Raw genomic sequence first — 18,867 nt, 5'->3', positions numbered from 1 at the left:
ACCTGGTGTAGGGAACCTGCTTTGGCAGGGGGGTTGGTCTCGATGATCTCTAGAGGTCCCTTCCAACCCCTACAATTCTGTGATTCTGTGATTGTTCTGATTATACACTGGTGTAATTTTAAAAACTCAGTGAAAGTGCTTTATACACAAATAATGTTGGATAAAACAGACATCTATCATCAGGCTAATTCCTCAGGTTATTAACGAGCCTCACAGATCCTGTATTGTATCATGGCTTCTCATAAAAGTTTTATAGCTACGCTTTGGTGTAGCTTTGCTTTGTTTGGTGTGTCATCAGCTTTAATAACAGGTGTGTAACTGTTTGTGGATGGGAAGAAATACGATGGTTGAAACTAGAAGGGACTATCAGATTTGAATTAGGATGTGTAAATGTTATCCTAAATACTTATAAACACATAAAAATCTGAGCTGCTGCGTAGCTGATCTCAATCAGTCAAGGAAGCAAAGGGAAGATTAATTATTCAACCTGGAGGATTTCTGCATGAGAGATCCTGCAGCGTGTGGTGCTGCTGAGCCGCACAGCTCAAGCTAGTGAAGAGTGCTTGTTTCTTGATACACCAAGTGCACGTTTTTTTAGATGGATTTGGGTGGTAGGGTGAGGGGGGCATTTCAGCTGAAGCAGTTGGAGTTTGTGGGAGTGATAAAAGGAGGGATTACATTGTTCTTTTTCTTCTTTGAAGTATCTTCCCGAGGCTTTATTTGGAGATGCTAATCTGAAGTTGGGCCATGTCATCCATACAGGATGGCCCTTGCTAACATAGAATCACACAATCGCTCAGGTTGGAAAAGACCTTCAAGATCATCGAGTCCAACCACAACCTGACCATCCTACCCTAACTAACAGCCCTCTGCTAAATCATGTCCCTGAGCACCACATCCAAACGGTTTTTAAACACATCCGGGGATGGTGACTCAACCCCCTCCCTGGGGAGCCCATTGCAGTGCTTAACAACCCTTCTGTAAAGAAGTGTTTCCTGATATCCAACAGCAGGGTTGTTTTTCTTCTTTTAAAAATTTTGCAACTATAAGGAAAATCTCAGCTTCTCAGTAGTGATACAAGCAGCCACATTCAGCTCTGGGGAGGTTCAGATTGCACAGAAGGAAAAGCTCTTCACTAAGTGCTATATGGGTCAGCTCACCCAGAAAAGAGTCTTGAAGCTCAAAAATCTTTTATAAAGTTAGTTCTTTCCGCCCACTGCTGGGCTGAAAACAATAGCAGCTCTTCAGTTGTGCCGTTTTTGGGGCTTCTTTTCCTTCCTAGACGAGGGCTGGGAAGGAAAATGAGGCAAGGGTTTACAGGGGTGGGTATTGTAATCATGGCGCATGGGGAAGAAGCATTACAGTTAGTTTCTGTTAACATTAGGCTAAATAAGGGCCATCAGCTCCCTTTTGTGTTCTTCCTATTTTCCTTGATGAGAGCATGATGCGCACTGTGGCTGTTCCTTAAATAAAGGGCGTTCCTATTTCCATGTGGACATGTCAGTGGTAGGTACAAGTGAAGAGATTATTCCCCACCGTTCCCTTTGCTGACAACTTTAGAACAGAATGCAGTTCTGTTCACAGCTACCAAGTGGAGCTGCCTGTAGGCATTCTTGGTTGTGAATTTATAGCGGTACTGTAATATTTGCATTAATCCTATCAGCACAAAGCATACATGAAAGCATTCAGAATTATTTTGTCTTGCTCATGCAATTTGCATTAAGATCCACATGCAGAACTGTACTTTTACAGCGAGTTTTATACCTAATATCCAAATCCTTTCTCCCTTTCTCCTGTCAATCCGTGTCCTGTTTTTAAGCCCTCCTGGGCTCCGTGCCAGCGAGGAGCTGCAAGGATCTATGGCAACTGCCACATTTGCACTTTTCATTTACTAATCTGTAACTAAGCTCTCATTAACTATTCTTAACTGTCCTGTTCAACATATGTTTGCTTGGGCATTAGTGCTTAGAAGTTGAAACAAATTAGATCAGCAGCTAAATTTACTTCTTAATAGCCAAAAATACTGGAGAAAGAATAGATTTGGAGTGTGGATGTGGCAATGGAAACGGGGAAATCCCACTCTGCCTGGGCGAATTAAAGGCTGGGGACGTGAACTTCCTACCCCCACCTTACCTCTGTGGGAAACTGATGTACAAAGAGCTTTGAAATGAGGCCAGAAAACATCCACTGACCAGAGGGGTTTACAAATGAGGTTCTATTCGAGACTCTCTTTCCTCTGCTTCATTCTCTATCTTTTTCCCTTTCAAGCACTGCAAAAGTATTTATGGGTCTACTCGAGGCACTTCCTGCGGAGGAGCGTTTTCATTTTGACTTCTGACGATGCTGACGCTAATTGCAGAAAGAGCAGCTTAACAAAGGGAAGTGTGGAATGTTGGATGATAGACTGTGTGGGCCCTTACAAAGGTTATTGTCTCTGCTTAAGAAGTTGTTGTGCGTACTGGCAAAGATTGTGAATGATCAGCTTTAATTAGTGTCATTGTGCTATCAGAACTGTAGTGCAAATCCTATCATTACGTCCTCAGGTTTTGCTGCTGTTGGATTCAGCAGCAGCTCATCTGTAAGGTGTGGGCAGTCCCTGTGCTGCTGTCCCGCAGCCTGGCCCAGGATGTCCGCTCACACAGTGCTCCCGGCGCTGCCTTCCTTCTGTCCAGGCGCAGTGCCTGCCTGGGGCTCGGTTCCATATCTCTGCAGTGGGCTTCATGACCCCGTGTTCAGCAGTGTGCTGTAGGGATCTGATTGCTTCTTGCAGAAACCTGTGGTAGGGAATCCTGGAAGCGCAGTGAGTTTGCCCGTCGTAGCTGGGGCTTTCTGAGCGCTCTGCGGTTTTCAGTCCCGTGTTTGTCCAGCTAAGGAAGGTTCGGTTGTGACACTATCTTTGTAGAGCAAAATCCTTCACAGGGAAAAAGCCCTCTGTAGTCTTGCCGTGCCAGCCAAGGCTCTGACAAGCCCCTTCTTTTTCAAGTAGCGTTACCCGCCGTTTGATCCTGCTGTTGGTTTTCTAAGAGAAGACAGCCTTTCCCCCGAAAGGACCTGGGCACACAGCTTCCTTCAGTCGAAGCCAGAGCCCTCAGTTGGGAAGCACGTGTTGGTAGCGGATCCAGCAGCAGCAAAACGGCTCTTTGTGTTAGCGAGGTGCCAGCAGGAAGCACAGCTGCAATGCAATGCACAGCAGCCTCTGGCACCTGGAATTAACGCGCATGCTAAGATCCCTGCTTTCCAGGAAAAGACAGGCGCAGACTTTACACGACAGTCCTGAAGGGTTTGTTCCTCGGCGGTGAGTGTGGGATTTGCCTCCTGGTGAGAGACTTTTCAAAGCCACAGGGATTTAGAGAAGCATTTTGATGCGTTTCTTCCAGATCACAAACTGAACTGCAGGGTAGAGCAAATGCTGTCCTTTCGCCTTACCTTTGGCAACTGCTGCTCTGACCCAGGTTCGCCTGGCACGCTCGGTGTGTGACCTGCAAACTGCTGGGGATAAGCAGCAGCTGAGCGGGTGGCAGAGGACAAAGCACCGCAAAGGAAGATGCTGAAAGCGTGTTTGAAAGCACTGTCGCTGCAGGAGTGCTGTGCTCGTTTGGTAGCATGTTGGTGTTGAGAGGAGGAAAGGCGAGGGAGAGCCGAGATCAGGAGCAGCAGCGCAGGCACCAGCTGCCCTTCTTGCTGAGATGAGCCCCTGAGGGCTCCCTCAGTGAAAGCTTGATGTCAAGGCTTATTTCCCATCTGTAGAAGTGGATTATAACCAGTCGTTTATCCTTAAGCCAACTGAGATAGGTGAAGAATTCAGATGTTTTTCAATAGATTTTCTTTCTTTTTATGATCTGTTTCCTTTTAATGATCTACTGTTTTTTTAAAATGCACATCCTTTCCCATATGCAGAATATCCTATATACAGAATAGAATATCCCTATCCTATCCTATGATTCTTTACAAATCTGTGGGAATTCTGTGGTCCTACACTGGAAGCAGGTCCGTGGTGGTTCTGAAGTGTGCTTGGACAGCCCTTGTGCTGCTCTCATTCCTGGAAGAAGTGCCACATGAGAATGAGAGGGCCACACTGAGCTCCTGTAATCTCTTCTGTACGTCTGTCTGTAATTCAGTAGTGCAGAAAGCTTGGGTTTCTGGGCTGAAATGTATCTTAGCCGTAGCTCAATCCAAGGCCATCAGCTCTACTTCAGCTCTGCAATTATTTGAAATTATACAAGCTGGCTTATGAGTGATCATAAATCCTGTGTCTGACTGCTTCATCGCAGACATTTGCGGTGCTGAGGTCTCCTAGGTTTGATACCCTGCCAAAGAGTTCAGGAAGTGTTTTGCATCCAGGGGCTCATTGGCTGAGGGGCAGCTGTGAGTTCCCTGTAGCTCAGTGCCACCTGGAGTTAGTTCCATCAGAGAAAATACCATCAGCAGCCAACCAGAAAAAGAAGGGAAAATAAGTGCACCTAATAGGACCCGGCGGGACACCTTCTGCCGTTAGTTTCTTCACTGCCAGCTTTGTATGAGTGCTACTCTTGAAGAGGAAACCCACAGGAAGAGTTCTGAGAGACTCTGAGCTCTAGGTAGTGCTTCAAAATGAGCGGATGGTGAGCTGTGGGCAGAAAGCACTGTTTTTCATAAGCTGTGCTGAAGGATCCTTGGTGTTTTGGTGATGTTGGCAGCAGCGGCTGTAGCAGTGATCCACTGCATTCTGCACGGCAGCTGGGGAGCTGGATGTGACTGCTGTGATGGATGGTTTCTTACTTATAGCAACAACGGATCTAATAGTTAACCTCAGTGTAAAATGTCATGATTTATTGACATCCTTCTGCTTTTATTTACTTTGTGAAAGCTGCTGAGTGGCAGGATACGTGTCTTTAATTGAATCCCTTTTCACGTTGCCGTTTGTTCCTTGGAGGTCCAGCTGCGGACCAATCCTAGATCCTGGAAAAGTTGCAGAGGAGGTTGCTGAGCAGGTCCTGAAGAGGAGTTCAGAATACCAGCCGTCCAGTGGGTGCTGCAGTTGGGTGATGGAGTTTCTTTTTGTTGTTTTTGTGGCTCCCGTATCACTGAAGGTAAGAGTACTGAGTGTACCTACTTGCTGCTTTTGGAACAGGGGTGAATTTTATCCTTTCTTTGGGTGCTCTTGTAATACCGAGAAGCTTTTATGTAGGTAGTGTAAAAGTCCTGATTCTCATGCTCATTTCTTCTCTAGCTCATTTAGATGATTAAAATCTTTTGGACAAGTCCTGGGAGAGCGTAGCATGGGACATAGTCCTCTAGGCAGCCTGTAGAGCCAGCAGCATCAAGCAGATGTTCTTGTTTTTTGTCTTAGTAATTACACGCTTCAGAGGTCACAGGGCCATCCTGAATGGCCTTAAGTACACAGCAGAAATAATGAATAAGAATGTGGCACGGGAAGAATTCCTAAATGGAAAAGTGTTGTCCACCTTGAGCCTATCTATCTTTTATCTTACTGTGCCATGCATTACAAGAAGAAATAGCTTGTCCAAACTGATGTCCTCCAGCTTCTCCCAAGATCATTCCTGCAGTTCTGAGATAGCCCTTCTGTTTATGCACAACACTGAGTTTGTCTATCAGAGTGGTAAAGTATGAAGCTAACCTAATAATGTGTGCAACAGTAACCCACGTGTTCAGCTGTCACTGGGAGCGAAGGTTTCTTAGTTCCCCACTCAATTGCATATGTAAGCAACAGATGTTTTATGTTCTTAATGTTAAAAGGGCCTTGGCCACTATTTAAGGGAGATGCAGGATGATGTATGTGGTCTTACGCACATGAGAGAACTGTGCTAAATATGTAGCTAAAGTGGTTTCTAAATTGTTTTAGGAAATGAATGCAACGGCATCTTACTCTAGACAAAGATGCTTTGGCTTGCAAGGTTGCACTTTTGCTGAGCTGATTTCAGATCTGCTGTTTGAAGAATGGTCACGCAGAAGAAATTTTAACCGTATGCATTTTTAAACGGAAAGCATTCTTTTCTTTCTCTGCATAATAGATCTGACACTTTTTTTTACTTAAGAGAATTTATTGCCTTATGAGAGAAACAGTTAACCCATTTTAGATGGAAACTGGGATCAGCAGCTAGGTTTGTTACAAGCTGCAGTCTGTTCCTGAGAAGCTTGCATAACACCCTGATAGTACATCTCATGATGGTACCAGTGTCTGTTAACTCAGGCCCTCGGAATCAAAAGCTGGAAGGCACCATGTCCTGCTGGGCAGAGATGTGGTTACAGAGCTCTGATTCTGAGCTGTGAGGTTTACTAACAGCTTGAAGGGCTCTTTTTGCCTCAAAACCCGAATGAGAGACTTTTCTGTCATGAAACCTGCAGCTGGAGGATGCTTCTGTGGTTTGTGTTTTATTCACTGCTGCAGCTGGTGGAAATTCCAGAAAATATTCCGCTTTTCCAGTTGGGGTTAATTTCATCGGAGCCTTTTCCGATGATTTCCAGATACAGGAGACACAGTTTTCACTGAAGATCAGCGCTGAAGTTGTGTAAATTCACAGTCTGGAGTTTTGCCTTGGGCTGCAGAAGGGAAGTCATTGACGTTGCAAAGGCAGTTACAGTTTATCTGGCCATCACTGTTTGCTGATGGGGATAATTCACAGAAAGGGGCACTGTTCTCAGTGTGGGTCTTACGACTTTCTTGACAACTGTGTTACCCCGTAGGGAAGAACTGAAAGCTTTTTAATCCATGCAAGCAAGTTGTCTTGGGAGGTGCAGGCCGTGCAGATTTGCTGTTCTGCGGAAGATAAAGCAGCACAAGACACTTGCGCAGATAAGCACTTCATTTTGGCAGCCCTGACTTAGTGATGAATTGGTCGACATCTCCCTCCAAGTTTGCTTGTGTGGACCCGAATGCTGGAAGTGACCACCAAAGATGAGTGGTGCTCCCAACAGAAGGTTTGCAGGTTGGTATAACTGGAGTTGGACAGCGTCCTGCCTCTTCTTCTCCGCCCTCCTTGCACTGTAAGAACAGTCCCCTGCTGCTGGCGTTCTCTTCACACCTGCTCACTTCCCCTCACTGCATTACTGGATTGCTGGTTTCTTTTTCCTTATGCCGATTTCCTACTGGCCTATGACTGTATTCCTTTTTCCTTAGTCTACTCCTAGTCACTGCTATCGATGCAAACTTACTGAATGAAATGGAGACAGCTTGCTCATAAGGAATAATGACCCAGTGATGTACGAGGCAAAGCACATTGGAAGTGAAAGTGGTTGTACTAATACATTTTATTGGATAATAAGCAGGGTGCTGGGGGGCTTGGAGGGATGCCTTCACTTGTGCATCAGTGCAGGTGAGCTGCCACGTCCACGCTTCTCTTGGAAAGTGCTGTGCTCAGCGTTCCCTTCTGGTCTTGTCAAACTGTGCTCTGTCCCTAGAGTAGTGTCAGGAACAAACCTCAGTGCACACACTGCTACTTTGCATTTTGGTAAAAGCCTTCTGTGTGCCAAAGTGCCCGGGAACTAATGAGGGAATATTTGTGGGGTGACCAAAGATGCTGAGCATACATGCCCCATAATGAAGCACTATTTTCTTGGAAAGTAGTGTCAGACTCAACTCAGCAAAACCAGCACTCTGTTTCTGAACCGACACATACGTTCAGTGCCGTGTTCTGGCTTGGTTTGCTCAGGCTGATGCTCCTCTGGCCTCGGGGGCTGGTGAGATGCAGCCCATCTCTTGGCAGAGCACAGCCTGTGGTAGAATGACACGGATAAATGACACAGATACTGTCTGCTACCCTCAAATCAGAGGGCAAATACAAGCCTGCAGTGAAGCTAGCTATGGCTTTTAAATCCCCAGTACTGTCACTGCTGCTTTGTTTGTCTTTGACAGTGTCATTTGTAGCTGTGTTGGAGATTCAGCGTCCAGAAACGCAAATGGAAGGATTAGAAAGAGCTGATGAGGCTGGTGTTCAGTGCGGCTCCTGTCCCTGAGATTGCTGTGGGTGCTGTGCCCTGTTTGTCACCCAGGCTGGAGCTCGTGGTGCCGTGTTTGGAAGCTTGAGTAGCATGGTGCTGAGCATCTCTAGTGTCAGCCTTTGAGGAACTGGGGTAGAAGACAAGACAAAAGGAAAGGATACTGCCTGCTCATGGATGGATTTAGCTATTTGCCTTAAAGCAGCATTTTCGTTAAGTAGATCTGTTTCCATCTGTAACCCTGGTAAGTCAGGGTGTAACATCAAACCGCAGTCGACTTTTCTTCTATTAAATTATGACCCTTACCTTAAACACAGAACCCTTCTGTACAGGGGAACGAGGGGCTGTCTGTGGGACGTGTGGGGCCGCCTGAGGAAGACGCTGTAAAAGGCCATCAAATATCAGCCTGATTTAGGAATGGTTTTGTTATGTGCTGGGAAGTCCCGGAGCTGTCGGTTCTCTCTTGAGAATGAAGTCGCTCTTTTCTGGATGAATCTCTGGGACAGGCTGTGCAGTTTCAGAAATTGCCTTCTATTGGCAAGGGAGTAGAAAACCACCCACCCCACCAAACAAGACAAGTGCCTGAAAATGAAGTAGGAAAGATGGACAGAAAGGAGAAAGTGGGTGGTCAGGGAGTGGGAGGCACCCGAAATGGCCGTGCGTTGTAACCGCTTCCCTGAGCCACTCCAGTGCTGTGTCACTGTGGTGCTTTGCATTGCTAACACAGGGCACTGCAGCACTGCTCCTACTCTAACTGAGGATGAGTGAACAAATGGAGCTTGGAGATTCTTCACAAGCCTGATCTATTCGTGTGCAAACATTTGTTCAAAGTTATAATGCTGTCACAGCAATTTGAACTATTACAATCATGTCCTTAATGAGTAAGACAACTTTCAAACAATTTTGTAAAGACATTAAAAAATGCTTCTTTTGGGAGATGCTTGAGAACTGAGAATGGCAACGAGTCTGATTTCCTCCAAGGCATTCAGCAGCCTGGTTCAGAGTATGCAGCCCTTAATCTTTTGGCCTGCATGGCACCGATCAGTTGATTGTCTGGCCATGTAACAAATGTGTTTTGGGAATACTGAGTGCTCTTATCAGTAACAAATGACATATTATCATCGACTGGAGATGTATCAGTGCTGTCACCCAGGCAGACCACCCATTACTTTAGCTTTTTAATTTCTTTGTGAGATATTTGCATAGTAGAGGACATTACAGGAAGAATTTATTTTGAAGGGAAGGAATACCCCTATTTCTGCAGGTGTCTGAAGCCTTGATATACTTTTCATTAGATGTGAAGTTCAAAACACCTGTGTTTAAACTGATCAACTGACATTACTCCTGGGGGGGGTAAAGTTGTTTTCTTCTCATTGACTTTAATCCTTCATAAGCCACTTGAGCATGGAAATAAAACTTGTGGCTTTCTCAACCCTTCTGTTCCAGACAGCTCCATCAAAGGTAAGTGTGAGGGGTGCTCCAGATGATATGCTGATCCAAAGTTAAACAGCTAAAAATAATGAGTAGCTTCATTATAGCAAGGTCACATATGATTTTGGAGCAAACTTTCTGCAGCTTTTTGGAACAGGCTGCCCAGGGAGGTGGGGGAGTCAGCGTCCCTGGAGGTGTTCAAGAACCGGGGGGTTGTGGCACTGAGGGATGTGGGCAGGTGCAGGTGGGCTGGTGGTTGGGCCGGATGGTCTCAGTGGTCTATCCAACCATAATGATTCTGTGAAAGACGAAAGGGCAATTATAAATTGGCTGGCCCCCCAAAATGCCTTTGCTTACAGCTAGAGCTGTTTTTTACAGCTAATGTAGAGAAGGAAGCCATAAGTGGCTGTGGCACAGTGAGCGAGGCAGCAGGTGATTAATGGATGCCTTTGTCATTCAGAGTTCGTTCAGATTGGGTATTTTCTCTAGGGAAAACTTTGAAAACGTCTCCTGCTTAAGTGTAAGGCTCTTTACCACGAGGCTGTGGTTTTTTTGGTTCCCCTGACTACTGTTTAAAATACACATTCTGAAAAGGTTTCTGGGCCAAGTGCAGCGTTCCTCTGTTTACTCTTACAGCGATTCATAATTTTTCATTTATGCATTAGTATAATTTCTCAGTCTGAAAGCAGTGTGACAAATGGCAACTCGTGGGCTTGTTTGCATCCCACAAAGAGCCTAACCCAGTGGATGGGGAAAAAAAATTCCTCTATTTGTTCAGAAATACCATCTCTGATAACAAATATCGAAGGTTAGAATTTGACTGTCTCCTTTCTGGTAAAGTGGCCCTGCCTTCTGCCTCCCAGCCGTTACCTGGTGTGGGCTTCTCTTTGCCTATGGCTCTTATCTGTTTGGCCTCGTGGCCCTGGGGAGGCACAGCCAGGCTGCTGCTGGCAAGAGCTGTGCAGGGTGAAGGGCGAGCTGCTGCCAGGGCAGGGCTGGATGCAGAGCTGGGGTAGGGCTCATGGGGCTGCACTGCTTTCCTCGAGTGCTGGCATTGCTTCTGCTTTCTCTCTCTTGGTTTTGTGCTTAGGCAGTGAACGTGCTGCATTAACAGAAAAATGAGAACTGTGCTTGCTGGTTGTGTTGCACCGTGACACAGATTGGAAGCATTTGGCAGAACAGCCAAACTTAATAGTATTGCACTGACCAGAACAGACATACAGACGGGCTGAGAAGCTGGGCTCGCGTGATTTGTTCTTATGTCTGCTTGTGTACCTCCCTCTGCTGGTACAAAGCACCAGTTAGGACAAAGCTGAAAACAAAGTACCACTTTTTCCTTGTGCTTTGAGGTACAGCGGAGCTGCAGGAGGGGTGGGTTTGGCTGAGGCTTGTTACTGTCAGAAGTAGCCTCTGGGCATCACCCTCTGATCAGAAGCGTCCTCTTCTTTTGTCAGGAATCCACTTTTCTCATCAGAAGTCTATGCAAAATATGTGCCTGCCCTGTGACTGCATGATACCTGCTGTGACCGTGGCTGAGGGGAAGGGCAGCTGCCTCACGTGCTTTGTTAATCCTGCTTTCCTGCACAGCTTTGTTTGGTGGTCCCAATCTACCCGTTGTGAGTTGCAGGTAAATACAGTATTAAAGACAAAATTTAATTTCCGTGTTCTAAAACATCCCTCCAGGTCTGGCAGACTCAGAATTTTTGTAGAGAGCTTTTTTCACTCAGAGTTTCTTATTATCTGAGTAATTTGTGAGTGGATAAAAACATGCTGGGAAATGTCTGCTACCACAGTAAAGGTGCATGAGGAAGTGAGAGGAGCTCTCAGTTATTCACTGTTGTGCTTCTTGTGACCAAGTCTGACTGAGTCTTACAGCTCTCAGCTGAGGGTGAGACTTGCACTGTGTGCGATGGAACTCAACAGCTCTGACCTGGACATTGCAGAGCCCTTACACTGCATCCTCTGCTCTGGCCCCTTCTCAGCTGTTTCACTCTGCAGCCTGTTAGTCTTGCTGGGTGGAACTGCAGAGGGGGAAAGCTTGCCTTGCAATATGTGCACCAAGGCAGAGTTTGTCCTGATGACAGGTTTGTGCCTCAGCTGCAGTTCTCCCATTTGTGCAGCTTTATATGGATGCCTCTGATCTTTGCTCCAGACCATGGTGCAAATCCTCTGGCAGCCTGCTGTTACACGTAACCACTGGCCTAAAAGGCCATAGGGGTTTTCATCAATGAAGACTGGGGCAGAAGCAAACTCATATGCAGGTGATCTTCTCCGTTGCTTTCACCTTCTGAGGAACAGAAGAGAGGAGAGCAGCCTGAGGGCAGCTGAGAAACGGAGAGAGAAATGCAGCAAACAGACTGCAATTCTGCATCTCAGGTGCACAGTGAAGAACACGTAGTGAAAGGACATGTTCCTCACAGCACGATTAATTATGTTGCCTTCCTGACAGTGAATTCCCTTGCTCGCCATGTTGAGAAATGCTTCATTCAAGAAAATAATTAAGTAAGCCCTCTCAGCAATAGAGGTTTAATGTCTGGACTGTATCTTGTAATATTTTTGACACTACTCAGCAATCAATTCAGTGAGCTCGTGTCTCTAGGGGCTATTCTTTTGTTAATAAACTTAGGTTGCATTCCAGCTGCAACCTCACAGAGGGATATTTTATCCAGGTAAGAAACAGCTTGTTCATTTTTAATGGGAGGGACTTGTGTGTCTTTTTGCTTCCAAGTCAACGACCTCACATGTGGGAAATATTTCACCATCAGCAGGAGATGTGGCTGGCTTGGCCCTGTGTTGTCCAGCTGGCAGCTGTGTGACCTTCTGTCTGATCAGAATAGGTTTTCCTCCAGGGGCAAAAGCAGTACCCTGTTTTTTAAGTTTATTTGGCAGTCCTCTTTAAGCATGTATAAGAATACTGAGATCTGCTTGTTCATCTGAGTACCACAGAACTTGGGATGGAGAACTGAGAGAATGTAGTGATGAGGGCCCCTTGAATTTTGAAGTTTGGAAAAACGCTGTGGATATGTGTGGAAAAACTCTGCACAGCAATGCTGTTTAACTGTACTGCATCTATCAATAACATTCACCAATATCTGAGTCCTCAGTCATTCCTATTTCATTTTTGTGATGTTTGTGGACAGAAGCCACAAGATATCTAGAAAGAGCTAGTTATTTGGCATTAGTTTGGCATTTTTCAGTGTTTAACTGCTCATCTGTGAACATGTAGGATTGTTCACAGATATGGCATAGATACAAAACAAGCCGGGTTTATTTCTGCCCTGGTCGTATTTGTACTATTCACTGTTAGACTATCCTGTCTAATGAACACAAAGTCAACAAGATGCTTATTTAGGTGTCACCAACCACTTTAACCGAGAAGATGACACAATGCTCTGCACACACTGAGGCATGCCTTTGACCTTGAATCTCCTGCCACGTAGCTCTGGTGCAGTGAGATGTGGGCTGGAGGGCAGGCAAACATGAGAGGACGGTCTGAGGCTGGGCTGAAAAAGTGTCAGAATGAGTCAAAGCTGCTAGAAGAAACTTAGGGTGTACTGGAATGTATTTTCTAATGTCAAAAGTACCATCTTCTCTGTGCCCTGGCCCAAACCTGCTCTTGTCTCCACAGCGTGCCTCTATGCTTGTTTCCTTTGGGGCTGAAAGCACTTTCTTTTATCACTGATCCTGCAGTTGAGTCTTCTTACAGGAGAACCCAGCGTGTCACAGTTCAGCATTATCTGCACTACGATTATTTACGCATCTATAATATAGGTAATATAGTTATTTGTACTCGTGCAAGTTCTCTCATCCTTTTAATTTCAGATTTATGTTAAATAACATACAACTTTATGGGGTAACTGCCTTCCAGAGCATGTCAGCTGAGGAATTGAAGGTGAAAGATGAGAGCATTAGCACGCAACACTTCTGTAAATATCAGGGTGCCATTCAGTACTTCAGCAACTTTGCTCACTCCACTGATGGCAAAGAGCTTCAACGAGAACAGAGGAGTCTGAAGGGTTGTAGAACGTGGAAAGCTGTTTCACTTGTTAAAAGACCACAGCTCAGGGATCTGCATAAAGCTGTGATGTTTAGGCAGTCAGAATTAATTCTTGCAATCAAACCCTTTATAATCTACAAAGGCATCCATTTTGTATCACTATAAAGGATCCTGAAAAGGATTCCTCCCACACTTTCAAGCTTGCAAATGGGAGAAGTGTACTGAACCTGAGAGACAGTTTTAGGATTGGTCAGTCTGTCTTTTGGCAGAGAGTAGCAAAGGATGTAACTGTACAGAACGACCGTAGAGCAGATAGAGGGAAGATACTTTGGGAGCCCTTACAGACATTTTCTTCTGCTCCCCCTTGGCTCATTCTTTCAGTATCTGTTCGTGGCATTGCACAGGTTACTTCTGTTAGCTTTGCTAATTTAACAGACCTGATAGAAGTGTGTGTTTCTGCATGTCAAAAGTCATGCTGTGCAGATTACTTTTAAAATTCAACTCGTGTACCACACTGAAGTTGTAGCTTCAGTCCCACTGGAAATGGGATAAATCACAGTTCTGCAGTCCAGCAATGGTGGAGTAGGACGAAACTTTCCTTGGTTGTTGCCATAATTTCCATCCCTATCAGGACTGGGTGAGGGAGAATTTCTGACCTGGTGAAAGGGGAAGGCAAGGTTTCAGTAGGAGATTCATCTGTTAATGCTGCATCTTGCTGCAGGTTTTCAGTGGTCTTCAAACAGGTGTTTGAATTGAAATGTCGAATCAGGATCCCAGTCTTGGTTATGTCTGCATATTCTACTGGATGAAATGGATGTGACATGATATGAAATGAATATGAGAGAAGGAATACCTGAGGAAAGGAGCTAGCAAAGGCCTGTGTCCCATTTTATTATACAACTTTGGCTCTTTGTGATAAACTTTATATCTTTTTAACGTGCATCACACTTACTTAAAAGAGTCTTTCTCATCTTTTGTGCTCTCTGGTCTATTTCAATAGATTTTATGACAATCTGTCTAAAGAAAAATAGGTCGAAATGACCAACAGCTTTCATGTTGATCCTGACATGCATCAGTGTTTTCCATGTCACTCACAGTTGCCTTTGAGCCTGCCTTGTAATTTTGTCTGGTGCTATTTCCAATGTCAAATGTGGCATTTCTCCACTGAAAACTGATGCTTGGCAATTTGGAGGCTAATGTATATCTGTATAGATATTTTTCCTTCCAACTTTAATGGTAAACCGAGACTTGGATCAGACTATAATTTGAATTCATGATGAAATGCTAAAAATGCCTACTCTTATTTTCTGTCAATACTTGGCTGAAGGAGTTTTTGGCCATTCTGTGTCATGTAATGCAATCAGTGTGGAAACATCATTTGTTGTTGTGGATTTTGAGTAAGGTTTCTCACCCTCTGCTCATGGTGGGTAAGAGTTCAGCTGTGCAGAGAAAATACTTGTATTCAGCTTTTCCAGCAGCTGTTTTTGTGTAAGTAAAATGGAACCAGTTTGCCTCATGGCTCATTTCTAAGGCTGCACTGAGCTCTTTGGAAACGTGGTTCCCATTGGATAGCAGTCCCCACTTGTTCTAGCACACAGCTGGCACGGTTAATGACTAGTAGTGTTTTAGGGCATGAATGATTTTGACTGATCACTGCAGGAATAATAAACTTGCCTAGGTTAATCTGTTTTAATCATCTCTAGCAGCAGACACGTGCACACCACGCCGCCCTTCACGCTTGTTTCTCTTTTCTAATTGTTCTCATGACGCCTTGTAGGGTGAGACAGATGTTGTGAATAACATGTAAGGCGTAAATTGTCGTACACAGTTCAGTGCAGCTGGGGATGTGAAGTGTAAGTATAAAACTAACAGACTGAAGACTAACAGACACTGACTGTGTGTATGAATAGATAGAGGGCATTAACCGAATTTGTAACTAACCAACCTTGTTTCTGTGACAGAATGGAGTACCAGCATTTCTTAGCTGTGTGAAGTTTGGCTGTGAACTCGTGTGCTGTACTCTCAATGAGCAGTAACTCCTGTATTTGAATGCACAACAAGTACCTGCTGGGCACTGCAGCCCTACTTCAATGACAGAATGGAGAACCTGTGATCTGGAGGAGCTCAGGTATGAGAAGCAGCGCATTACCAAGAGTGCAGCTTAGAAGTGCATGATCTGAAAGCACAGATGAGGTTACTGTCCCTTTGTTTTTGAACAAAAGCCCTCTGTTGAGAGTGAAAACCACTTTGTCTTTTTCTGCATATTGTAGTCACCTGAATTAGATGCACTCCAGGTGAACATCTCTGCCATTTTTTTTTCCTGGTTTTTGTCTGTCAAGAGCTGATTCCATAATTCCAGAGACAATAGATAAAAAAAGATTTATAGAACTGTACAAAAAGTCTTTTTCTCCATGTCACAGGTCCTCCTCTTACAATAGTTCAACTTAAACTGTGTTTCGAAGAAATTGGAAGGATTTTCTGAATGAGGGTTAAAATAGAGATATGGCAGCATTTGAATTGGGTTGGCCTTTTTTGCTTATCTGTTTTTTTTCCTACTCCCAGATGTGCCTTTTCCTTTCCAGTGTAGCCATATCTGGAGGTTCTGACCAGACTGAGACTTGCGAGGGTCAAAATCTTGAGGAGCAGCTGAGAGATGCTTAGCAAGCTGATGTGCTTAGAGTTAAGGGTCTTCTGAGTCTACTAAGTTCCACCCTGTCTTTGTCTGTCTTCTCAATGACACTTCAGTGATTTAAGGATAGGAACCTGGTTATTTCCTTTGTTCAGCCTTATTTACATAGAAACTACTTTTTGGAGTATTGTATGGCAAACCTGCAAAGTCCTGTTGGGAAAGTATTGCCGTGCTAATCCTCTGCTTGGGATTACAGGAAATAAGTTTTTTTTTTCCTCCATGCTGACATCTATGCAGCCCCTGAAAATAGTTAACAGAAATTGGGTGCTTCCATATCAGCTTCCATATCAGAATTTGTTTGGCTCAATCGAGCAGTCAGCTCTACTGAAGCCAATGGCATCGGATGGGACACGTATTCGGCTGAGTTTCACAAAAATTATTGGCTCCACACTTGGTTGTACAGTGGGGAGCACAAAACCACTGCAAGATTCAGCTTTCACACCGCTCTGTTTAGCTTTTCAGCATGTAATCTGGACTGTTGGCTGTAAGCAGTGCTGCAATTGCTGCTAGGATTTAAGCACATCTCCTGATCTTGAGATCTTCTCTTTGTCACCTTCTCACCTTTTCAGCAAGTCTGGGGGAAGCTGAGTGCACCAACCTTTTGTGTTTTCCACTCTAAGTGTCATTCATCTTCAACATTTTCCTGTCAGCCAGGTTAAATAGCATTCCACCACGCTCACTCGCATGCTGTACGTTCCAGATTTGCATCCTGAATGTGGAAATGATTTATGAATTTCTCAAATACTTTACCTTGCATTAGTGATTGTAGATGAGGTCTCTCTCTGTTCTTTGTGTTCTCCGGCTCAGCTTTCGAAGATCTGAATGGCTGTGTGATAAAGTGATGAGAGGCAATAAAAATGTAGGGCAAAATCTCTCAGTTAGTGGAAGAAAGACACTATGGACTGGAATACAGCCTTTGAAACTTTCTCATCACCTCTTTCTGGTTATAACTTTTGCACAGAGAAGCATACAGAGTTACAGTTTGGGGGCCTTATCCAGAGCACTGTGTGTGCTACCAGCTGCACTGCACTTCTATCGCTTGTTTGTTCTTTAAACCTTACCAGACCTCCCCAGAAATTCTCTTGCAGACACGGAGTCATAGGCCCCAAAGTAAAACTGTATGTCTGGGCTTCTGTGAGGCTGTCAAAGAACTATCCTGTAAATCCAGATCGAGTCACACCTGGATAACCAACCCGTGGTGTGGAACAGATCCCTGCTGGGTTGCAGTTTGCAGCTGTAGGGAAGTATTGACACTCACTCAGCTTAAAGGCCGAGTATAAATTAAATCAAAACAAAAATCCCAGCAGCTCTGGGAGGAAGACACGTCTTTTAGATTCCATTTGCTCATCTCTAAAAGTGAGTTTTCCTCTCAGATGACCCAGTGGAAATTTCTCCTGCAGGTGCTGTTTAGCTCTCCATGTTAAAGCACGCTTAATTCCTTGTTAACCTGAAGGAGGCTGCAACAAATGCTACTGCTGGTGTGCCGAGCAGCTTCTCTCTCATGGGCACTGTAAGCTGGCAGGGCTGCACCTGTCTGACACCAAACTTGTACGTGGTTAGAGATCAGCTTTCTAAGACCCCGGAGAGCTCTCCTTTCTGCTTTTGCTGGCTTCCCCCATATCTACGTGCTGCGTGAGACTGCTGTGAGCTTTTATGCAGGCAGCATGTTTACAGCAGCACTGGACGTGAAGTGCAAAATGCTCTTTGAAGTCTCCTTAAAATCTCTCCCCTGTCAGTTCCCAAACTTAATAGTGATGGAGTTTGGGAAAGGTGTACGAACTGCTATCTAGTGTGTATGTGCAAGAGAGAAAGTGCATGTGTAGTTATAAAACACTCTTCAGAATCTGATCTCCAGTCTGTTAACATGCTGAACGTGCCTTTTTTACAGCGGTGATTTATAGTCCAGCACAACTATGCAGAATCGCTTCATTATATTTGAATAATGAAAAGAGTGCCATCAAAATGGCATGTCTCCAGGGATCTCTCTGAGGCAACACTTCAAACAAATGACTTTTTAGATAAATTTATTATGAAGTGTGATGAAAGCCATTTTTCTTAGCAGTCACATCTTGTGGAATCAATGACTTTTGTTGTGCTGTAGTTTTTTTAATCTCTTACATAAGTAAAGACCAAGTCCGTATAAATGATGGTTGATGCTCTGCTATCACCATGGAAAGGGAATGTGATGTTTTAGTGTTTTAATTCTGGTCTGTTATGACTCTAACTATTTGTGGACTGAACTTACAGCGTAGTCTTGGAATTACTTGGAAATATATTAGTTGCTCTAAAAATTGTTTTTACGGGCAGCTATGGGTGTTCATTCAGATTTGTTAAGTTAAAATGTGCTTTTATAAAATTAGAACATTTGCCTAAGACCTTTTCTGTCTTAGGAGCACCAGCTTTCCTGGTGGCAGTCTGTTCAATTTTGCTAAGAGGAGTTGGCCAAACCACTCAGAAGTCACCCACCTGGGGACTTCCATAGTGTTATAAAAACATTTCTATTGCTTTGGCACGTGAGCATCCTTGAATCTCTCATTCAAAATGTAACGTTTGATTATTAACAAGACAGACTTTCTTCTAAAATCTGTACTGACTTTTTGTAATCAAAGACACTGTGAAAACACAAATTTTGTCATCAGACAACGATATTTTGAATTAAGATATGCTATGCTGTTTCTTCTGGAGCTTCCTTGAAGTTGAGCCTGATGAAGTTCAACAAGAACAAGTGTAGAATCCTGCACCTGGGGAGAAATAACTGCATGCATCAGTACAGTCAGAGGCTGAGCTGCTGGAGAGGAGCTGTGCAGAGAAGGAC

The 18,867-nt window shown here is 44.5% G+C and overlaps 1 long non-coding RNA gene across 2 annotated transcripts; it reads left to right on the top strand.

Moving 5' to 3' along the window:
- The first annotated feature begins 979 nt into the window (after nt 1-979).
- On the top strand, nt 980-18,867 carry LOC104913099. Of its 2 annotated transcripts, XR_795129.2 has the most exons (4): nt 980-5,069; nt 6,685-6,926; nt 10,821-10,993; nt 15,325-18,867. It is a non-coding gene; the product is annotated as an uncharacterized LOC104913099 (long non-coding RNA). The 2 variants fall into 2 exon arrangements; XR_002119502.1 differs by lacking the exon at nt 6,685-6,926.

Source organism: Meleagris gallopavo, chromosome 14, assembly GCF_000146605.3.
Source record: "Meleagris gallopavo isolate NT-WF06-2002-E0010 breed Aviagen turkey brand Nicholas breeding stock chromosome 14, Turkey_5.1, whole genome shotgun sequence".
Lineage (NCBI taxonomy): Eukaryota > Metazoa > Chordata > Aves > Galliformes > Phasianidae > Meleagris > Meleagris gallopavo.
Note: the sequence above shows the minus strand (reverse complement) of the source record. Positions and strands in the feature narration are given on the sequence as shown.